We start from the raw sequence: 22127 nt of genomic DNA on the forward strand, positions 1-22127 counted from the left end.
TGACCCCAGAGCTGCAATTGCCACCCACCCAGATGACTCATCAAGGTCTCTTTCCAGTCCAGCCTTGTCTACTTGTCTATGTCTTCCAGAGCCTTCCCTTTCCTCCTTGCTTCCTTCTTTCCTTCCTTCCTTCCTTCCTTCCTTCCTTCCTTCTTCCCTCCCTTCCTTCTTTCCTTCCTTCCTTCCTTCCTTCCTTCCTTCCTTCCTTTCCTAAATGTTTATTTATTTTTGAGAGAGAGAGAAACAGAGTGTGACTGGGGGAAGGGCAGAGAGAGAGGGAGACACAGAATCCAAAGCAGGCTCCAGGCTCTGAGCCATCAGCACAGAGCCTGACGCAAGGCTCGAACCCATGAATCATGAGATCATGACCTGAGCCGAAGTTGGATGCTTAAACCGACTGAGCCACCCAGGTGCCCCAAGAGCCTTCCGTTTCTTAAGGAATGATGCCGCCATCAACCTACATATGCAAGGCGGCAGCCCAGAGGTCATCCTCGACCCTCCCTAATGCTCCCCTCCCACACCCAATCTATCGCCATGTTCCGCGATTTCTCTTTGCACCTCCAAACACACCTGGCCCTGGCTACCCTCAAATTTCATCTTGGCGCTTGGCCTGCCCACACTCTTGTTGCCCCTCCCAGCTCTCTGCAGCTGCTCTTTGCTACGTAGTCAGAGCGATCTTTTCACAACACACAATTGATCGCACCACCCCGAGGCTTAAAACCTCCAGTGGCTCCTGGTTGCTGTTGGTACTTGCCTCTCTGCCAGCCTCTCCAGTGTGCCATAGCTCACTTGTTTTTCACACGGTGGTTCCCGAGGGTCTCTCCTTCCAGATGGCAAGCTGGCCTCTCAGATCCAGCCTCACTGACCCTCAGGCCTGGGTCCCACGGGAAAGAGCCAGAGGACCCATTGCTCCTGATCACCAGGTAGCTTTCCTCTGAGGTGGTGTCTTCACATGCTGTTCCTCACCCCTGCCCCCTTGAGCTCTTCACTTCTGCATTTCTACTCATCCTGAAGCTCTCAGCTTGATGGTCACAGCCTCAAACAACTTCTCTGGTCCCCCTGCCCAGGCCAAACTCCTACTGTACTGGGTACCTCGCCTGGGACGCTTTTTACAGTTTGTTTTACACGTATTTGTATGTTTCATAAATACCTACCCACCTACTGTGTGAGGACAGGGGCCATCTGCCCATGCATGTCATTTATTCATCTCTGTATCGTCATCACCCAGCCCAGTGCCTGGCACAAATATTGTTGAATGAGTGAATGAAAGCACAGTTCTACCGGGGCTTCCCAGAAGGGGTGTTGTTGGCACCGGATTGGACTTTAAAGGGTTTATGGGAGTTTTCCATCTGGAGCAGAAGGAAAGGACATTTCGTGGAGAGAGAGCCTAAGTCATCAATTGTGAAAGGAAACTTGGTCCGGATTGCTTTAGGCAGTGGAATGTGTGAGTTGGTCACAACAGACACTTAAATGCACTCTCTTTGTAGAGCTTCCGATGGTGAGAGCCCGGCTCCTCTCAAATACCTCCTTCCCAAGACCCGGGTCATAGAATGCAGCCCCATTTTCAGGGTCCTCTGGCCTTAGCCCTGAGCCATAGAAGAAGGCTCTGCATTGAGACCTCTGGGCCATCTACGCATGCTTGCCACCCGGATCCATCCCTACTTCTTACTGCGGCAGCCCTCAGTGTGTGTGTGTCTTCTCTCCCCCATTTCTGTTGGCCGGGGGTGGCTGCATGGCCCAGGCCCAAAGCCAGTTGTGGGTCTCATTTCCCCGGCTTCAGTAATGAGTTCAGGGCCGGACATGCGACATAAGCTATTCGATCGGCAAGCATGCCAGGAGGTTTTCAGGAGCCACAGCCAAAGACTCTGGCTCTTTCCCGTGGGACCCAGACCTGAGGGCCAGTGAGGCTGGAGCCGGGAGGCCAGCTTGCCACCTGGAAGGAGAGACCCTCGGGAACCACCGTGTGAAAAAGAAGCCCACACAGAAAAGCAGGGCCAAGAAATGGAGGGAAACCAGTCCTGTTCACACCCCAGGACTCAGCAGTGCCTGAACTCCTCCTACCCCTGAACTTGTCAATTATGTGAACCATGAAATCTCTACATTGCTTATGCCAGTTTGGGCTGCGGTTTTTGCCGCTTAAACAAGACAGAGTCCTCACTGAGACAACCTCTCTCTGTCCTCTCCATATCCTGATGCCCCCAGGACCTTCCCAAGGTCTCAGCAGAAAGTGTCAAGCAAGGCTCTCACCTGGAATCTGTTTGCTTTGGCTCCACTTTGACTCTAACTTGCTGTGTGAGCAGGAACGTCTTTTTCCTTAAGGCCCTCAGTTTTCTGATCTGTGAGATAACACCCTCTGCTCTGGGATCCAAGGCACCCCATGCTTTTTCTGCCATGGCCTTATCATCATTTTCTGTTTAATTATCTGAGTCCCCCTTGCATCCTGTGGGTGGCCTGGCAAAGCCCTGGAAAGCAAGGATGGACCACTCCTTTGGGCTCCTGAGTCTTCTAAGGTCAGTAGGCCCATCTGCTCTCAGGAGGTCCTAAGCTGTCTGCCCCCAGTGAGCAAAATGGCCACACACATGCCATCCCATGACCGATGGGATGGGGGTGGGGGCCGATAAGGCCTGGGGAAGGAATGTCTCCAGTGTCTTAAAGGCTCACCAGACCCCGAACTGCTGTCTCAGCCTGGAAATAGTGAGGTGGAAGCTTCCCCAGGCTAAACCTTCTTAACCAAGAAACTCAGAAGGGCCCTGCAAAGTGTGGGAACCCCGCCCACCCCTCTCCTTCCCTGAGCATGCATCAAGTCTTCTTACTGAGACGCAGTGGAAAGCAACAGGGGGATAGATGCCAAGATCGCCCCCCTCCCTCCCATCATGCTCGGCTCTCCTGACACATTTCAGGAACGAGCTGCAGCGGCAGGTGGCGGGGGGACTTCCTGGAAGGCAGCCCGGGGCCCTGGCACTCGGCCGAGCCTGCATGCTTACTCCTCACCTGTGCCTGACTGCCAGTTAGCCTGACGAGCTTTAGAAGTGCTGTAATCTGTGGAATTAAAATGTTCTTCCTATTTTCATCTGGCAGCATGGTGGCTGGGAGCAGAGGAAGGCATAGGTGGGGCTACAGGCCTCTGGTTTTTTCCTGGGCCTATAGAGGAGGTGCTAAATGACAGGGACCCCCTCCTGCCTGCCCACCTGTAAGGACAGGGAGCATCCATGGTCCAGGAGGCTCCTCCAAGGGACAGAGGCAGGGGATGGACATGGGTGAGAGAAGGGAGCTAAGGGGCACAGGCTGCAGTGGCTGGGGTGCCAGCGGGAAGAGGCCCAGAATGACTGCGAGCCCCTCCTCATTGCTTCCAGGCTGGTTTCCCCATCATCCTCACAGGGCAGGCCAGAGGCAGATCCTGCCACGACACCGCCTTTGTCCTAGGTCAGGTTCCTGGAAGCGGACCCTGAGACCAGAAGTCGCGTGCATGAGATTGATCAAGGAATTGCTTTCAGGAGAAACCAGTGAGGGTGGGGAGGAAGAAACTAAGGAAGGCAAGATGCCAAGGAAGGAGGTGATCTTAGATGTGATCCTGTGGGACCTCAGGAAGGCCACCTGCATTCGGAGTCTGTCCTGCCTCCAGGCAAGGGGGAAGGGCTTTCCCACTCCCAACTTTGGCCAAGGTCCTGCGTGAGACATAAACTCCCAGGCCCTTCAGGCTCTGGGCAACTGAAAAAGCAAGTGGAGCAGCCTGGGGACAGATTTCAGAAGGGGGTGGCAGTCATGGGCTTGATGGGACTTGTGCCCACCCAGAATGGCAGGAGGGCAGCCTTGGTTTCCTGCCATAAAGTAGACCCAGAATGTGAACACAGGAATCTTGACCCCTGTGACCAAAGGGTCTGGAGGGCAAAGTTGAACACTGCTGAGGGAGGAGGCGAGGGAGTGGCAGGGGGTGGGGTGGGGGTAGCTAAAGGTTGGAGCAGCTGGCCAGCCTAGGGCTGGGGGGGAGCTGAAGGGCCTGAGCAACACCCAGAGGAGCCAGGAGAGTCACGTGCCTCTGGGGTGTCCCTTGAGCCCGCTGGGGACCTGTTGGTGGAGCCAGCACCCCAAATGTTGAGTCCCCCTGAGTTTCTGGAAACACTAAGGCTGGTGCCAAGAAGGACAGCAGAGACCTCATGGAAGGACCATGAATGGCCAGGAATGACAAAATGTATGAAGCCAGGACATCAGCCTCAGAGCAAACTCTGGGAAAAGGCTTCTTTCAGTGGCCCAAGCTTGGCTTGGCCATACGCTGACAGCACAGGCCTGAGGGACCAGGAAACCCACTGCAGTGTGGTTCTGAAGACTGCGAAGGCCCAGGGTTGAGGAACAGCTTGAAGGTTTTTAGGTCTTCCCATAGTTCCATCTAAGAGTGTGAAGAGGTAAGAAGAGAGAAATGATGTGGCAGTGGTGGGGGGACCGCCTTCCTGCCGCGGGCCCTGCCCAAAGTGGCGGCTCAGGATCTGGGGACGGGGATGGAGCCCAGCTTTGAAGGAGAGATTCTGGTTCTACTTGTTCCTTGGTGAGCTCTCTGTGCCCTTGCTAATACATTCGCCCTGTGATGGGCTCCAAGTGTCCTTCCTGGGCCAGATGCCCTGGTTTGAATCTTGGCTCACTTCCTTGGGCAGTTTGCTTCACCTCTCTGAGGCGGGCACGTGTGGGTTTGTAGGTTTGTTTTGAGGACTGGCTGGCATACAGACAGCACATAGGTACTTAGTAACCTGCCTAGGAGGGCTGCTGCAGACAAATGCCTGGATGGGGTTTGTGGATCCTAAGGGGCTGGGTTGCATTTGCTGTTTCTGTTCTTGTCTTGTTCTCTGTGGCTGAGAACGGGGTCTATAAGCTGGTTCCCAACCAGGAGTCTGAGCTGAAACACCACAGAAAACAAAAAACAGGAGAAAACACACACACACACACACACACACACACACACACACACACACATATACACACACACCCCTGGGAATTGATCAGAAACGCAAATTTTCAGGCCCCAGCCCAGACCTCCTGAATCAAAAGCTGGGGGTGGGCCCAGCCCCCTGGGTTTCACTGAGCCATCCTGCCCCTCCCCAGGGTGAGCCTGGTATGTCCTCAAAAAATTTTTTTTAAAATATAATTTATTGTCAAATTGGTCTCCATGGTATGTCCTCAAATTGAGAACCGCTGAGCAGGGACAGGCCCACCTTACCAGTTCTGGCCTCTGGCCCAGCGGCTGTTCCCTGTCACCCAGCATGCAGCCTGTCCCCCTCTGATGTGGTTGCTGAGACCTTTCTGTTCATCAAACAGAGCAGGAATTGGCCCTATGGGGAGCAACCTGACTCAGCCTATATTTCAGACTATCTTTACCTGGATCCACATTCTCTCCCAGAAATGAATAGGCTTGAAGGGCTGCATATTTGCATAATGGTTCTCTTGTCCCTGTCTCTTGCCTTAATTGTTTTGGTTACTGCTTCCCTAGTCTGGTTGCCTAGAGCAGTGGTATTTTGACCTTGCAGGCCTCAAAGTCACCTGGGCAGCCTGTGAAAGGGCAGATACCCACCCCCACCCCTTCCTCATTCCAGAAGGAGGTGTAGCTGCAGTGTAGCTGGAAGCTGCATTGACACTGGACATAAAATCGAGATGAGGCCATGGTCTTGGCCAGTGAAGGGGTGTGAGAATGTTGGTCTCATTGAGATCCCCACGGCTGCCCTCCAGAAGCCTTCCAGGAGCCTGAGGGCTCTAGGGCCCCTCAGGTGGTGGTAGGCTCCCTGGAGGTGGAACAGGAAGGTGATGGGAGGAAGGGAAAGACGTGGGGTACCAGTCCTTGAAGGAGCAGACTCCTGGTGGGCTCCGAGGGGTGTGCCCTAAGGAGCAGTGGTGTTGCTCCCTAAGCACGGTGCCAGGCACTGCGCATGTGGTTTCTCATTTAATGCTCCTGCAACCCCACAGGGTAGGGGTTTTATCTCCAACTTCACAGAGGTTAAGTGGCTCGTCCAGAATCACATCACTGGTCAGGAGCAACCATAGTCCTGCCCTGTTTTGGAGCCCGTGCCTTCAGCACCGTCTTGTACTTCCTCCTCCTGGGAGAGAAAGTCAAGGACATAGCTCAGTGTCTGTCGCAGAGTGAGCTTACAACAAAGACAGCTCCACAAACAGCCCCTTCCAACCCCACTTTATAGATGAGGAAGCTGAAACTCTAAGGGCTGCCTGGACCTGCAGATGCCGGGAGGCTCGACTCTGGAGCAAGAATGTAAGGGCTTATTCCCTGTTTGCAGTGAAACTTCTAAGCAGCCTAAGAGATTCCGGAAGACCTCTGACTTGGGGTGAATGGGAGAAGAGAGGCAGGGTGCCTCCAGCCTTTGGGAAAGAGGAGGGAGACACTGAACCCAGGAGACTGGGCTTGGTAGTAAAACCTTGCTAGGAAAAAGCTGGGCTGGGGAGCAGGAGCAGACCAGCCTGTGGCCTGTGCCGCCCTCTGCTGGTCATGGGTGGTACTGGTCACAGCCGGCAGGGGCCAGCTCTTGGGACTTTATGGGACTCAGGCCAGGTCACCAGGGGAAATTGTCTGAGACCTGACTCTGGCCACTTTCACTTCAGCTCAGACAGTCTCACATCAGCGTCATCCAAGACCATGTGTTGGCAGCTGGCTGGAGCCACGCACTCCCTTCTATTCTGTTCTTGGAGAAGGTATGACAGTCACATTACCCTCTCGGTCAACCCAGGTCCCTGGTGCTGTTCTTCTGGTTCACAGGGATCGGCCAAAGTAGCAGTTTCCTGCTGGAGCTTCCATGGTGCCCATCCTGCCTGAGCCAGAATTCCTGCCTCTCCTAAAATTGTCCATTCTGGCTTCCAAGGAGGGGCTTGATAGGATGCCCCCTGATTTGGGGGTTGTTGGAAAGTAAGAGTCTCAGGGTCCCTCTCACTCCAGCTCCTGGAATAATATGAACAGTGTCTGACATTAACTGAACACTGATTATATTCCAGTGGCTTTTCTTTTTATTTATTTTATTTTATTTTATTTATTTTATTTTTGAGAGAGAGAGAGTCAGAATGAGAGTGGGGAGGTGCAGAGAGAGGGAAACACATAATCTAAGGCAGGCTCCAGGCTCTGAGCTGTCAGCACAGAACCCAACCAGGGCTCGAACTCATGGATGGTGAGATCTCGACCTGAGCCGAAGTTGGATGCCCAACCGACTGAGCCACCCAGGTGCCCCAGTCACTTTTCTAAATATAATGAATACGTAGTAAGTATATGCATACAGAGTTGTCACAACAAACTTAGGAGGGAGGTACTGATACTATCCCTGTACTGTAGAAGACAAAAACTGAGATTCAAAGAAATCTCATCAACAGTTTGAGATCCCACAGCCATTAAACAGCAGAGCAGGATTTGAACCCAGGATTTGGTTCCTCCGCCCTTGCTTTCTAGCCATGACACTGTCCTGCTGAAGGCGGGCATAATCCACAGACCTCCCTCTGTGGCCAGCCCAAAGCAGTGGCATCCGGGCTGGGAAATGGTGCTGAGGCAAGCAGGAGGCACCTCTGGATGGATGGAGATACAGAAGTTAGGAGAAGGAATTCAGTCTCTCAGCCAGGTGGGCCTGGGACAGGATCCCAGGACTGCCCCTGGTGAGCTGGCGGACTCTGGCAAATTGTACCCTGCTCTGAGCCTCAGTGTCCTTATCTGTGAAATCATACTAATAATAACATTCCTTTCTCTGAGGGTTTTGGTAAATGTTAAATGGGACAAGTAATGTGACACTCGGTAAGCCCTCAACAGAGGTGGGTTTCTTTCCTTCCTTTGAAATTGGGCTTAAGCCACCAAGCCATCTGGGGGAGGCACAGGTAGTGATGATGGTGGAGATGTTGAACATCCCAGCTGCTTATAATTATTGAACATCTACTATGTTTAACCGGATAGCTACTAATGGCTATTGTCTGCGAGTGCATTAGCTTTGGACTTACTTTTTGTTCCGTTTCAGTGGTTCATCCATGAAGATTTAAAGACTCTGGTACCCAGGTCCTACTGATTTAGTTGGACTGGACAATACAGGATCATGGCTTCCCAAGGGGTTCATATGGTGCAGCTGGGATTGAGAGCCACTGAGAATATTCCCATTTAATATTTACTTATCATTCAGATCTCAGCTCAGAGGTCACCGCTTTAAAGAAACATTCCCTGACCACCTAGACCAGGCCCATTGTCCTTGTTTCATACCACTGTATATTCCTTTCCCTCAGAGAGAATTTATCCCATTTACATTTATTTGTGTGGCCATTTCAATGTCTGTCTCTTTCACTAGACAGTTTTCTCATCTGTAAAATGGGGAGATAAGTTCCTACCTCACGGAGCTCTTGTGAGGATCTAATAACAGACCGCAGGTAAAGAGTTTGGTGATCTTCTAGGTGGTCCCTGTGAGTGGTGACGCACTGCCTGTCACCCAGGGGGCCTTTGGACTAACTCACTGCTGTCTTCTAATTTCTTACTTAGCAATGTCACTCATGGACCTGGCATTAGTCTCTCTGGATTTAGGCTGTGAGGCGAGCCTCAGGTCATCTGAACTTCCCTGTTAGTGTGACCTCATATCATAGCCCCTAAGCTATGGAATCTGAGCCCTCAAGTGCCAGCTCTGAGCTAGTATTCTTATTCTGTGTGCCCAGCTGGTCTGTCCTTTTAATAATCAGATTACTCACTCAAAAAATATTTAACTAAGGCCCAGTTAGGTGCCAGGCATTGCCCCAAATGCTGTATACATATTATCTCATTTAAGAACTTTTGCTGTTTCAATAAAGCCTGTCCTCTTATTTCTAGTTAGAACCTAGGGATGAGGGTTGATATAAATGAGTTCCGGGAGAGTTTGAATTGGGGGGGAGGGTGGTGGTGGTGGGAGGAGTGGTCCCTTACCTGCTGGGATCTCAGGCCTCATGGAAAGACTCTGCTCTTTAGCATCATCTAATTGTTTCTGCACAAGCCCAGGCCTGCCAGATTGCCCTACTTTTAAAGAGAATCCAGCAGCCTACATTTCTATATGGAAATCTCAGCTTTTAGAAAATGGCTCAATTTGGAAAAAAAAAAAAAGAGACATAACACCATGTCTGACCCAAACTCAACTATACGATGGGATCTACTCTTGAACAGACTTAAGCCTTTGAGGAGAGAGGGTGGGATGTCCTCGAGCCAGGCAAGGACAGGAGCAGGAGGAAGCTTGGGGAGAAAGATGGAAAAAAGAGAGACTCATCTCCTTAAATCCAGAAAGAGGCTGAGAATGTGCGTGGGTGGTAGAGCCTTGGTGGGAGTGATGGTTAATTCCATGTGCCAGCTTGTCTGGGCTAAGGGATGCCTAGATTGCTGATAAACATTATTTCTGGGTGTGTGTGTGTGTGTGTGTGTGTGTGTGTGTGTGAGGGTGTTCCCAGAAGAGTTTAGACTGAGTACTTTGCCAGTGCAAGTGGGTATCATCCAGTCCCCTGATGTCCAGAATTTAACAAAAGCCAGAGGACTGGCAGGTTTCCTCTCTTTGCTTGGACCAGGATGACCATCTTCTTCTGCCTTCCTCTGACCTCACATTGGGCGCCCCTGGTTCATGGGCCTTCAGACTCCAACTGAGACTAACACCACTAGCCCCTGATTCTCAGACTTTCAGAGACAGCCTGGGTTTCCTGGTTGTCCAGGCTGCAGATGGCAGACCGTGGGACGTCTTGACCTTCACAAGCACGTAAGTCAGTTCCTATAATGAATGTCCTCTTATGTACATCTACACGGATCCTATTGGCTCTTTTTCTCTGAAGCACCCTGAGGAATCCAGTGGTGTGCCTGGCTCCCTATGTACCAGTCTGGAAAGCCCAGTTTCAGCAGAGACTCGGTGGGGGGAGTGCAAATCATGAGACAGGAGACGCCACCCCCGGCCCAGGGTCCCATACTTGGTTTCAAGAACAAATGACAGACAAATGGATGGACATTCCTTCCACTGCTGGACACAGGGAGCATGACTCCGGAACACCCCTCATGCCCTCCACAGACAGCTGTCCAGTCCGTGGAGGAGAAGCTGCACCGTGACAGGCAGCAGGTCAGCCTGGGAAGGCCACCAGTCAGGCCGGCTGGTTTCTGTGGAGCCTGTAAACTGTAGCGCTCGCTTCGATTCACAACCCAATTGTCTGTAAAATGAGGCACTTTCGGCAGGTCCCTTAATTAGAATCCGTTTCTCTAACTCAGAGGCAAGAGGCTGAGGCTGCTCTGCCAGCGTCTATTGATGGAAGGAGATGGGTGAATCTTCCCTGCAGGAGCAGAGGGGCCGGGAGGGACAGGGTGGCAGGGGAGCCTGCTTGGGGTGTCCAGCTGTGTGAGGGAGACAGTGAGCAAATGTTGGGATCTGGGAAGCAGTTGCCCTTCTTCCTTTTGGAGCTAGTGAAGATGTCAGTTAAAGAACGGACATCCAATAATAACACCTGCAGGGGCAAATAGTGACAGCCGCGGCTACCACTTCTGGGTCACTTCTTATGAACCAGGAAAGTGCACACCGTCTCACATAGTCCCCATGGCAATTCTTTTCCAGTTCCATCCTTCCCTGGTTCCGAACAGGGGGCCAGGGGCCCCAAGGTGAGCCTCCGGTTTAGGCAAGCATTTACTGGGTGCTTTCTTTGAGCACAGGGCTACAAAGTTTCCTGATAGGACTTTCCAGTCCTTAGGTAGAAATGAGTATTTAGGAAAGTCACCAAGTACCAAAAAATACGAATTTCTGCATTAACCATACAGGGTATGATAGAGTCAAGAAAACAACAATGTGATCTCCTTCGGGTGGAATAGTTGCCTGAGCAGGGTTGGGGGTATGAATGATGGGCTTTGAAGGGTGTGTAGGAGTTTGCCAACTGGAGAAGGTAGAAGGAAATGCCAGGCCAATAGAACACCTTGCACAGAAGCATGGGAGTACTGGGGGGAGTAACACACACTGCAGTGTGCTATTACCCTGGGGTGCAAGAATATATGTGTTGGAGGGATAATAATAAGAAAGAGACACCAGGCTGGAGTTGGTGACAAGTGTGACAAGTCTCATGCCATGCCATGAAGCTAGACTTTATTCCCTAGACACTGGGGACTCATGGAGGGGTTTTAGCAAGGAGAACGATTTATCTAGTCTAGCTCTGTGGTGTAAGATGTCCCCTCTGGCGGCTGATTGGACATGGGCGCTGAAGGAAGATGCATGTGGTGGGACCAGGGCAAAGGAAAATTCCTGGGAAGTCACCTTGGGCTCATGGAAGGAACTACCTGACACATCAAGCTGTCATGTGATAGGAAAGGGTGGTGCCCAGAAGTAACAAGTTCCCCGTCAGTGGAGGAATCCAAGCGGAGGGGAGGCCTCCTTCGGTTCGTTTTCATCTTGAGACTTGGAAACTGAGTGGATGCGAGAAGGAAGTTTGTAGCGGGGACACAGTAGAGAAGGCCTCTCCAGGCTCACTCCCCCCACCCCTGCCGGCTGAGCAGGGGTGCCCGAGCCCCCTTGGGCCCCTCTGCTGCAGCTTGCTAACTCAACTGCCACCTCTGCCCCCTCGGTGGCAGGATACAGCTCTCACGACAGAGCTGGTAAACCCCAGATCCTCTGCCCCACTCCCAGCAGAGGAGCAGGGGCATTGGGTCAAAGTCGGATCTAGGGGGCATTAGGAAGAGGAATATTTTCTTCCCACATAAAGGCCGGAAGTGAAAGACATACACACCTTTCTTCCTGTCTGACACTGGATGGGGTAGGTCATACAAGACTGTGGTGCCTGTGACCACTGACAGGACAGCAGAGAGTCGCAGAAGCCACCCCAAGGCTTGGCTGAATCACGACCCTAAAATTGTCTACACCCTGACTGTTGATCTGTAAGGCAATAAATAGCAGGGTTTAAGCTATTTCAAAGTCAGATATTATGTCTCTTGCTGCTAAATTCAGTCAGGAATATTGCCATAATAAAAAAGCAAGATAAAATTAAACACAGGTCCAGCTCCCAAAACACTGGTAAGCAGTGTAGACTTTGACTTAAGTTGTGGGGAGACTGCAGGAGGCATTATGTCCGACATTCTGCCTTTTGGGAAACCCCCTTCACCCTTTCTGCCCTTTCTGTCAAGTTCAGGTGCTTGCCACATCATTTTCCCCAGCCTCCTCCCATCTCTCAATCTCCTTTCCATCCTTTTTTCTTATGTGGAACGACTTAGGTTTTCCTCAACTTCTTTGCTAAGGAAAACAGAGGTTCTCTCTAGGACACATTCACACCAGAAGGCGGGCATGGGAGGAACAGGGGGGAGGGGAAACTTGAGCATGGCTTTGAAGCACTAAGAGTTCACCGAGTCAGAGAGGGAAGAAGAAAATAGGGAACTGCACTTGTAAATCTAGCGAAAGTGTTTTATTTCTATCATACACTGAAAATGCTACCTTTGAGGCTAACCCTCTCATTTAGGAGGCTCTGGGAAGCTCGCTGACTCTCGGGTTGGGGATCGGACCCAGACGCTGTAGGGAGTGTGAGCGGAAGAGGTGTCCCTGGGTCTTGGCAGCCTGGCCTGCACACTGTCCCTTGGGAGGGAGGAGAGGGGTGGGGAGCCGACTCTCAGGAGCAAGATGAAAGTGTCAGACCCCTGTGGTCTGAGAGTAGCCCTGGTGCCTTCCGCAGGCTGGCACACGGGGTGTGGCTCACATCCCTGCCTGCACTGGCTGGGGACTCGGGGCTTGGGTGCAAAGGCTCCCGGGGAGGAGGTCCCTTCCACGGCCCTCGTGCTAAGCTGTGCTGGTCGGGGCCGGGTCGGACTATTCACTGACTGTGTGAGCCTGGGAAGTCACTTCCCCTCTCTGTGCCTTTCCCCGAACGGGAAATAAGAACGCCTGCAAAGGCAGGATGAAATGGAGTGGTTGTAGCTAGAGTATTCTTGGCCACACTCGAGAAGAGTGGCCATGAAGGACGCAGGCCTGGCTCAGAGTCTCGTACCCTGTACAGTGTCTTTGTGTTGGCACCTAGCAGGAGGCACAGCAAGAGAAGACCAGGCTTCCAGATTGAGCTGGGAAATGAAACACATAGGACATGTGGGCTAGTAACAGGTTATCAACATGTGGGTTATTATTAACAGCTGCTTCATTGAGCTAATGGGCCTGATAATGTTGAAATAGGGTGTGTATGTGTCCATGCGTGTCTGTAAAGCCCTTTCAATCACAAACACCTAAACGAGCACCTCCCCAGGTGTGACAGGCCCTGAGGATACAGAGACCAGAGGTGGGCAAGAATGGTCCCTTCCCTGGAAGGGCTCTGCATCAGAGTCAGTGCAAAAAAGAGGGACCACCTGGATGCTGTAATGAGGAAGGGACTTACTGAGGGAAATGGGGGGCCTACGAAGTCACTGGAAGGGCCAGAGAAGTAGCCTCCAGAGGTGACCCTGGAGCACTGCCTCTGAGGTGGCTGCTGGCATTGCTGAGCTCAGGGCACGCTGCTGGGGCTGCAGTTCGGGAAACAGGAAGCTGCCTCTACTGTGACGGCACAGCAACTTCCTCTAGTTGCCAGGAAGCTGTAGGACGGATCGCGGGACAGGGCCACAGACAACCTGTCCCCCCACTTGGCCTGCCAGCAGAGAGCTGCCCCAGGAGCGGGAAGATGGCTTCCGCCTTCCAAATCTCACTCAGGCATGTGTGACTGGTGTCCAGGGTCTGGGCTTCAAGAGGTCTGGGGTTAGCTATCTGGCCTCCATTGCAGAGCAAGGGACACTTGTAGGAGGGAGGCTGGGGTTGGAGCCAAGTCAGGGACAGTGGCTGAGTCTCTGGCAGTCACCACCGGCTGTCTAAAGCCTGGCCAGAACCAGCAACCTGCCCCCCGTTCTATTTCCTCCTTAGACTCAACTTTGCAGAGATGGGGACACTGGTTGACCCTCCTTCCTGTGGATACAGGGAACCCCAGAGGGTCTCCTGGATTTCCTTCACCAGCTCTCTGCCTTACGCCATGACTGACATCACCTACAAGGCTGGGACACGTACAAGAAGCTTGGGCCTGGAAGTGACAAATGGTTTTCAGGTTCAAATTCTCTCTTTCTGGGGGCCAGGCTAGGTTTACCCTCGTGTAGGTGCAGGGGAAATGGATGTGGCAAGTTAATTCATTTATTCAACTGATATTTACCAGGTACCTTCTATGTTTCAGAAATTACCCTAGGGCTGGGGAAATAGAGGCGAATAGCTCAGACACCTCTTGTGGAGCCTACTTTCTAGTGAGCCAGAATATAATAACCAAGTCAAGAACTGAGAAAAGAATAAGCCCTTCAAAGTAAATGACACAGAGCTATGTAATGAAGAGATCCCAGGGGAGGGCAGCTTTTAATGGAGGGTGCAGCTGAGGGCCTTTTTGGGGAGGTGACTTTGAACTGAGGTTTGATTCATAGGTTGGAGTCAGCCATGGGAAGATCTGGAGCATGAGCAAAGAGTGCAGCATGTGCAAAGGCCCTGAGGCATGCATGCTCTTAGTGCATCTGAGGACCAGAAAGAAGCCAGGATGTCTGGACACAGGAGAGTGGTAAGGAGGAACAAGCAAATGTCAGCATATGTCATTTCACTCAAGACCTTGAGGGTCATGGCGGAAGGTTGGGATTTATTCTGAGAGTGGTGGGAAGCCATTGGAGGCTTCTAAATAGGAGAATGGCATGGTCTGATTTACATTTTAAGGAAATGACTGAGGCAAATGGGTGAATGATGGATTGAGGTGGGCAAGAACAAGGGCAGGGAGGCTGGCAGGAGGCTGGCATGGTGAACAGGTGAGAGATGGCAGAAACTTGGACTCGGGTGCTGGCTCAGGAAATGGCGTTCAGATCAGAACTGTTCCGCTCCCAACCCCCTAGCCCCAGCTCAAAGGAGTCCCTAGATCTTTGAGCCCTGCTCTGGCCTTTGTCAATCTCATCATTGCCAAAAGGCATAAGGTGTGTGGAGTCTGGTGGGTGGGGTGACGTGCCCTTTGTTCTCAGACACACTGTGTCAAGGCCCGGGCAGACCTGGGTTCAAATACAGGCCCTATTACTTACTGTGGGACCTTGAGCAGGTTACTTCATTGCCATAGGCCTCACTCAGTGTCCACATCTATAAAATAGGAACAATAATGCCTTCTTTTGGTGAGGATGAATCGTGAGAAAGCCAGCCCAATGGTACACACCCAGTACAGGGTCTCTGTAAATGTCCGCTTCATGCCTGTCTCGCAGTCCACATCCTTTTACTCACACTCCTGCTACCCAGCACGCGGGTAGGGAGGAGGGGGGCCCAGATGGTCTGTCTAAAAAGTCCCCCAGTAATGAAAATGTCAGCAGCAGAAGAAAAGGAGCCAGGCTCTGCTCTGACGGTGGTGATGGCAATGAATGATTTATGTCCAGCATAATGGTTACATAAGCAGCTGTTACATTTTAAAAGCATCATGCAAACAATATGAAACATTTATTTAAGTGGTTCTGCACTATGGGGAATTTGATTTAATCAGCCTTTATTTCTGTTCTCATTAGAATGAAGTCTGGCAACTCTAGTAGACAGCCCTACCTCCATTTGGTAGCTTCCAGCTACTGAAAGCAAATATTTTTACTGTGCCACAATTAAACATTTATACAGCACCCGGCTCCCCATCTGGCCTGTGGATGGGAGGGGAGGTGCAGTGAATTCGCGCCACGAAAGTCTCACATACAATGAAGGAAGAAGCACCCCCACATCTAGCAGAATTAATAAAGCATACAAAGAGCCCATTTGAGAGTAAAAAAGTTCACTGATTCATAACATTTTGGATGCACTGGGAGGTGTAGGTAGGTAATCTGAGAATCCATTAGGTGGGCTTTTAATCTTTGTTATTCTGGCCTGAGTGAGATATTTTGTTTTTGTTTTTAAATTCTAAGACCCATCACAATTTATAAATCATGGACGATGCTAAGAGGAGCCTGTGAAGATGATGGGATTTACTTGAAATTCCACCAAGATTTTAATGAATTATGTTACCAAATTCAGGATAGGGGTTCCCTTGTGGAGAGTCTTGGGGGGGGGTGGTTACACAAGGGGTTTTTACTGACTTGGCAATGCTTTATTTACTTTTTAATTTTATTTATTTTAATTTTTTTAATGTTTATTTTTGAGAAAGAAGGAGAGACAGTGTGAGCGGGGGAGAGGCAGAGAGAGAGGGAGACACAGAATCAGAAGCAGCTCCAGGCTCTGAGCCGTCAGCACAGAGCCCGACGTGGGACTCGAACTCATGAACCGTGAGATCATGACCTGAACTGAAGTCGGACGCTTAACCAACTGAGTCACCCAGGCTCTTATTTATTTTTTTTAAAGTTTTTATTTATTTATTTTGAGAGAGAGAGAGAGCAAGTGCAAGCAGGGGAGGGGCAGAGGGTGAGATAGTCCCAAGAGGCTCCATGCTCCATGAGGAGCCCGACGTGGGGCTCTGTCTCATGAACCGTGAGATCATGACCTGAGCCAGTATGAGGAGTTGGACCCTTAATCGACTGAGCTCCCTGGGTGCCTTGGCAATGTTTTATTTCTTAAGAGGGTGGTGGCGACATGGATAATTCTGTAGATCTTTTGCATGTGTCAAATAGTGTGTTCTATTGGTAATAGAAAAAAAGAGGAAAGAATTTACTGGGTATTGGGGTAAAAAAACTGAAATTCCAGTCTTGTCTCTGCCACTGTCTCTGTGAATCTTAGACTCCCCTCTTGCCTTTTCTGGGCCTCAGTTTCCTTATCTATGAAAAGGCAGAATTGGGCTAGAGCAGTGTTTCTCAAAGTTTGTTCCCTGAATCACTTCTCAAGTGATGGCCCTTAAAAAAAAAAAAAAATTCCATAGTTAAATAAGTCTGGGAAATACTGTGTACTGTCTGCCCCCTGGGAAGATCATAGAATGTTAGAGGTTCTGAGAAGTCCTGTGGCAAAGAGGTGTCTTTTGTTAAATACCTATTTAACCATCATGAGGTACCAGCATTCTGTAAAATAGCCTTTGAGATTTGTTATTCTGGATTAGTTCAAAGATCCTTTTAAGTCTACACTCTTTAATAATTTAAGCCAACTTCCTGCCCCTGAATAGGATAATCGCTAACTATCCCTGGAATAGAGAATGAGGACATCCCAGCCCATCACTTTTCTCTAGGTGAGCCAGCTGATATCCTTCCTTCCTGCAGGCACCTGGGCTCATGCCCTCCCAATGCTGGGAACCTCTTCCTCAGCCACTCATTGAAATTCCTAGGTGTCTATCTTTCCTTTCTCCTTGGCTCCCCACCCCGTAAGTATAAATTTTCCAGATTGTCTGTGGCTTAGTATGAGATGATAAAACTGAGGATCAGAGAGGTTGTGCGGCTGAGACATGGCCACATGGCCAGGGAGTGTCAGGGCTGAGACCAGAACCAAGTTCCCTTCTCATTCTCTTCAAATGCTCAAATGCTTGCTTTACATCCAGTTTACAGCCTGCCCCGTGCTGGTATTGAAGGACAGTTTAAGTCCTTGCATACTAACCTGATGCTGTCTTTTCTTGTTACTGTTTTTCTATGATGGTTGTTTGCTTTTTGTTTTGGTATGGCTCCCCTGGGAAGATTAATAGTCTCCTTAAAGGTGAATGTCATGTCTGTGTCTGTACGAAACCCAGCACTGGCCCAAGGATAGCAAGGTGCTGATGACCCTGTCAATGCCCAGTCAGTGAACGTCCCACCTGGCTTCTTAATCTGCCTGCCAAGCCATCTTGGTGCCAAGTACTCCTCTCTTGAGTGACGCAGTTACATGATTTTCTTCACACAAAGTCATGGTTAAGGCTCCCCCTCCACTGTGGGGTACTTCAGAAGGCGAGAATCACGTCAGCTCTTCTCATAGGTTCTTAGTCAATTATTCACGTTGGAAAAAACCTTGATTAACTGGAATCCTTGAGCAACCACACCCCATTTGAGAGAGAAAGAGACAACTTGGGGGAAACCAGGTTTTTACTGTGGATTAAAAGAGAGCTATGTCATTTCTAGGGAGAAGCCCTTTATACAATCATACAGTGAAATTAGGTGTGAAAGTGAAAAAAAGGAAGTCTGCCTTTTTGAAGGATGGTTTTAAACACATCCTGAAGAACAGTATCATTTTCTGCGAAATCCTTATGTGACTGGGAAACAGAAATGAACCATGGCTGAGGGTCCCTGATAGCGTGTTGATTTGAATTTGCTCCGTGGCTGCCTATCTGCCCTGGGGGCCAACTCAGAAATGACACTCCCCCTTCAAATTCTTTTGGGGGAGCTACTCCTGAGGTGGGTTGTTCTGGATGCAGTTTTTCGTTGGAGATGGTTTTCCAGGAGAGGAGCACACCCACTAGATGGCAGTGTGCCTGCGGCCGGATCTCACAGGGCCTGTCACACTGGGCTGCACCCACGGACCCCCACCACATGTGTCTATGGAGCCCTTGAAAGGTGGCTGGTCTGAGTTGAGCTATGCTCTATGTGGCGGGGCGGGAGAGGGGTAATGTACAACATTTTATGAATAATTGTTTTCTATTGATTGCATCGATATATGGAGTTAAAGAAAACACAATATTAAAACTGATTTCACCTGTTTTCACTTGCTTTTTAATGTGGCTACTAGAAAATGTAAAATTACATATATGGCCTCATTATATTTTCGTTGGCAGAGAAGAGAGAAGAGAGCGGGTGGGGAAGGTGGCGATAAGACAACTGGGCAGAGCCAGCATAAGGTCCTGTGCAAAATGGAAGCCTGTGGGGTTTGGCAAATGATCAGCTGGGCTTGGGTTGTGGCTCCTCGTCTGTTCTGGACTCATGGCTCAATCATTTTAGGCATTGTTTCCTCCATCTGTAAATGGGCAACAAGTGTTACTTCGTCATATGTATGTTGAAAGGCTTAGCTGTAGGATAGCCATGAGCTGTGGTCCTCTCAAGCCTGCATCCCAACGCGATAGTAACAGCACCCCCTTCAGTCCCAGAATCGTCTCAGTTAAAACAATAAATTACATGGTCTCCCTCGTTAAGTGAGATTATGAATATTGAGCACCAGGCACATTATAAGCACACGGCTTTATATACAATAGATCCCACAACTCAGATATGAAAGATGCTGACTTCTGTAACTCCGTGCAATTCTAACTTGGAGCCCTGTTTCTGCTTGAAGCACAAAACTCAGCCTTGGCATTTTCAGGTAAATTCAGTTATTTCAGAATTACATTCAAATCCAGAGCTCCGTCTGTTTCCTTTCTTCTAATGTTGCATCTAAGTTGCATCTAAGCACCTAAGTTGAGGGGTGGTCATGCAGGTGGATGGCATTGGGCAGGGAGGGGATTTTGGCCATTTACTTGTTTTCTCCAATGGACTGAGTTCCTCCACCTCTCTGGTCGCTGTCCCCATGTCTGATGAAGTCACAGCCCATAGCACCTCATCTGCTGTGGCACCCTCAGCCCCTCCTCAGGTCTCTGCACCCTCCTGGAGACTGGCTGTGGTTTGCAGAGGTCGGCACCAGAGGCTGACTCTGTAGTCCCCTCTTGGGTAAGCTCCCTCCTTCCTCACTCAGACGATGGCTTTACATTGTAGAGCAAGAAGGTCCATTCGTTCAGTAACCACAGAGACTTTGCACCTACTTAGACCAAGACCTTTGGCTGAGCCCATGGGATACAGAGACAAATAATAAGTGTCACCAGCCTCACCAAGCATCTTAACCAAGACACTCACCCAAATACCAAGTGGAAAATAACCACTTCTTAGAAAGAAGTGCAACTAAATTAGGACTTTGGGATGGGTTACTCATGGGAAAGAAAACCAGGGTTGGGACTGTGTGCCTAAGCTTTGTTGAATAGCTTCTGAGGACACTTGGAAAGGTGAAGGAATGGTGATCCAGCAGAAGACCCAGCATGGGAAAAGGCTTGGGGGATGTAAAGACCCAGTGTTTCAGTATGTTTGAAGGTCTTTAAGGAAGAGATAAATTGAGGTGTGTAGGTTTGGCTGAGTTGGCCTTGGGTTTTTGAGTGGAGTAGGGAGGACCAGAACTGTGTTTCAAGGACCCTTTGCCAGAAGTCACACATAACACAGACTCAAGAGAGGAGGTGTGGAGAGACTGGAGGCAAGGGAGCCCACCAGGAGACCTGGATGAGGGAGGGAACTGGAGAAATGGCGTGAATGGGGCTGTTTGAAAAAGACATTGCTGAGGTAGACTTCACAGGCTTTGGGCACTGAAAGGATATGACAAATTAAAGAGGTGCAGATAACGATGATTCGAGGTTTGGAGTGGGAGGGGGTAAAAGGGAAAAGAAGAGAGAATTCGGTTTGGGAATCAAAGTCAAAGTCCTGTTATGGGCATGGGTGTTATGAGTTTCCTGGTTGTCCAAATGAAGATGTCTTGTGGGCAAGACCAGATGTGCGGAGAGAAAGTCAACTTGGGCAAGTCAACGGGAGAGTCATTTTATTTTAGGGATTAGGACCGAGGAAAAGAAGAAAAAGCAGATAGGATAAGTGTATCGGTCAGATTCTCAACCGGAAACGGATGCCGTACTCAATTCTGGTGAGGTGAGGAGAGTTTTTTTAAAAAAGGACTAGTGGCAAAGTTGTCAGTGGAGTACAGAGACAGCACTGGGAGAGCTGGGGAACCTCGCTTTCTCTCTCTCCTCTCCTGGAAGGGAAGGTCACCAGAACCCAGCAAACAGGAGGGTGTATAGACTCAGACACCTTGAAAGTAGCCATCTCTCCACGTGACCTCACAGAGAGGGAGCCCAGTGAATGCACATCCTGGCCTCATGCTCCCTCTCCTCCCCTGATCACCTGCATCATCTCCCCGTTGGCTGAGAGCAGATCCTGAGAGATAGATGGAAGGTTCCAGCAAAGCAACGGTAGCCCTTGTCGTCAGACAAGATGCTAATTCCTCAGGAGAGAATGATTTCCAGCTGTTTATTCTTTTATCCAATAAATTTTATTGGGTTTCTTGCTTATTACAAAGGTAGTACATGTTCGTTGTAGGAAAACTAGAGACTATAGGCCAGCCCAAAGAAGAAATTAAAAATCATTAGCAATCCCATTGTTCAAACCAAATCGCTGCTTATAAAAATGCAATTTCTTGGACTTTTCTATTAAAAATGTAGTGTAGATGTCTTTCCATGTTGGTACATATGGATAATGTCATTCTGAACAGCTCTTTTTATACAGAGGAATCACAACTTATTTAAATAACCCCTCTTCATGGAGATGCTGGTTGTGTTCTACATTTTAAATAATAATGCATCTCTGCCACTGAATGCTTATACCTCCTTAGGCTCAGTTCCTAGGAGTGGAATTGCTGAAGCAAATGGCTTATTCATTTTAAAAGATAATGTGACATATTCTGGCATTGGTTTAAAAAAGAGAATATAATGTAAGGGTTAGAGTGTGGACTTCTTGACCAAACCTGATTTAGAATCCTTAGTGAATCTAGGGAAATTAATTCACCTCTCTGGGCCTCAGTTTCCTAATCTGTAAAATGGGGATAGTGGTAGCATGGTCCTTACAGGTTTGCTGTGAGGATTCAGTGAACTATTATGCATGATATGCTTAGAATGGAGCCTAGAACATGGTAAATATTCAATACAAAGTGTGCTATCTCTCTTTCTCTCTACCCCTCCCCTGCTCTCTCTCTCTCTCTCTCTCTCTCAAAAATAAATAAACATTAAAAAAATTAAAACAAAAACAAAACCAAAAACAAAACAAAGTAGCTGTTATCATTACCCAAAGTCTTCTTATGCCGGAGATACTGAATAGACTATAAAGTTCTTCATATCAAATGCAAAAACTCAGCTTTATTCTTCAAGACCTTCAATACCAGCCCAGCCATAGCACTGCAGCCCAGAATGAGGAAAGCGGCTCTGATAGGGTGGGGTTAACCTGACCCAAGGGCTCCCAGATGGTTTCACTGCACATAATGAGTCTCTTTGATACTCTTTCCTACGTATCACTTCTTTAAGCTGATTTCTGTGAGGAGCTGCAAGCAGAGAGTCCAGGCCTTCCTTGCCAGGGCTTGGATTTGTGGTTTCCTGTGTAGCATAAGGGCAGGTCCATGCCGGTGCGAAAAGTGGCTGGCTTTTGCTGAGAGAGGAAATGCCTGAGCAGCTTTGCCTCCTGGATGCGAGGACCCTCTCCCACCCCGAGATGTGGCTCGGGGGCCGCATCAGCT

At 49.7% G+C, this 22127-nt stretch overlaps 1 protein-coding gene and 1 long non-coding RNA gene across 3 annotated transcripts in view; one reads left to right on the forward strand and one right to left on the reverse strand.

The window, feature by feature from the left end:
* KCNIP1 (potassium voltage-gated channel interacting protein 1) overlaps window positions 1–22127 on the reverse strand; it is a 344734-nt gene that overhangs the window by 266918 nt on the left and 55689 nt on the right. The window lies entirely within an intron of this gene.
* LOC125172228 (uncharacterized) lies at window positions 13870–15592 on the forward strand. The gene is made up of 3 exons (XR_007154648.1): window positions 13870–14022; window positions 14384–14514; window positions 15485–15592. It is a non-coding gene; the product is annotated as an uncharacterized LOC125172228 (long non-coding RNA).

The sequence above is a fragment of the Prionailurus viverrinus genome, chromosome A1 (genome assembly GCF_022837055.1).
Source record: "Prionailurus viverrinus isolate Anna chromosome A1, UM_Priviv_1.0, whole genome shotgun sequence".
Lineage (NCBI taxonomy): Eukaryota > Metazoa > Chordata > Mammalia > Carnivora > Felidae > Prionailurus > Prionailurus viverrinus.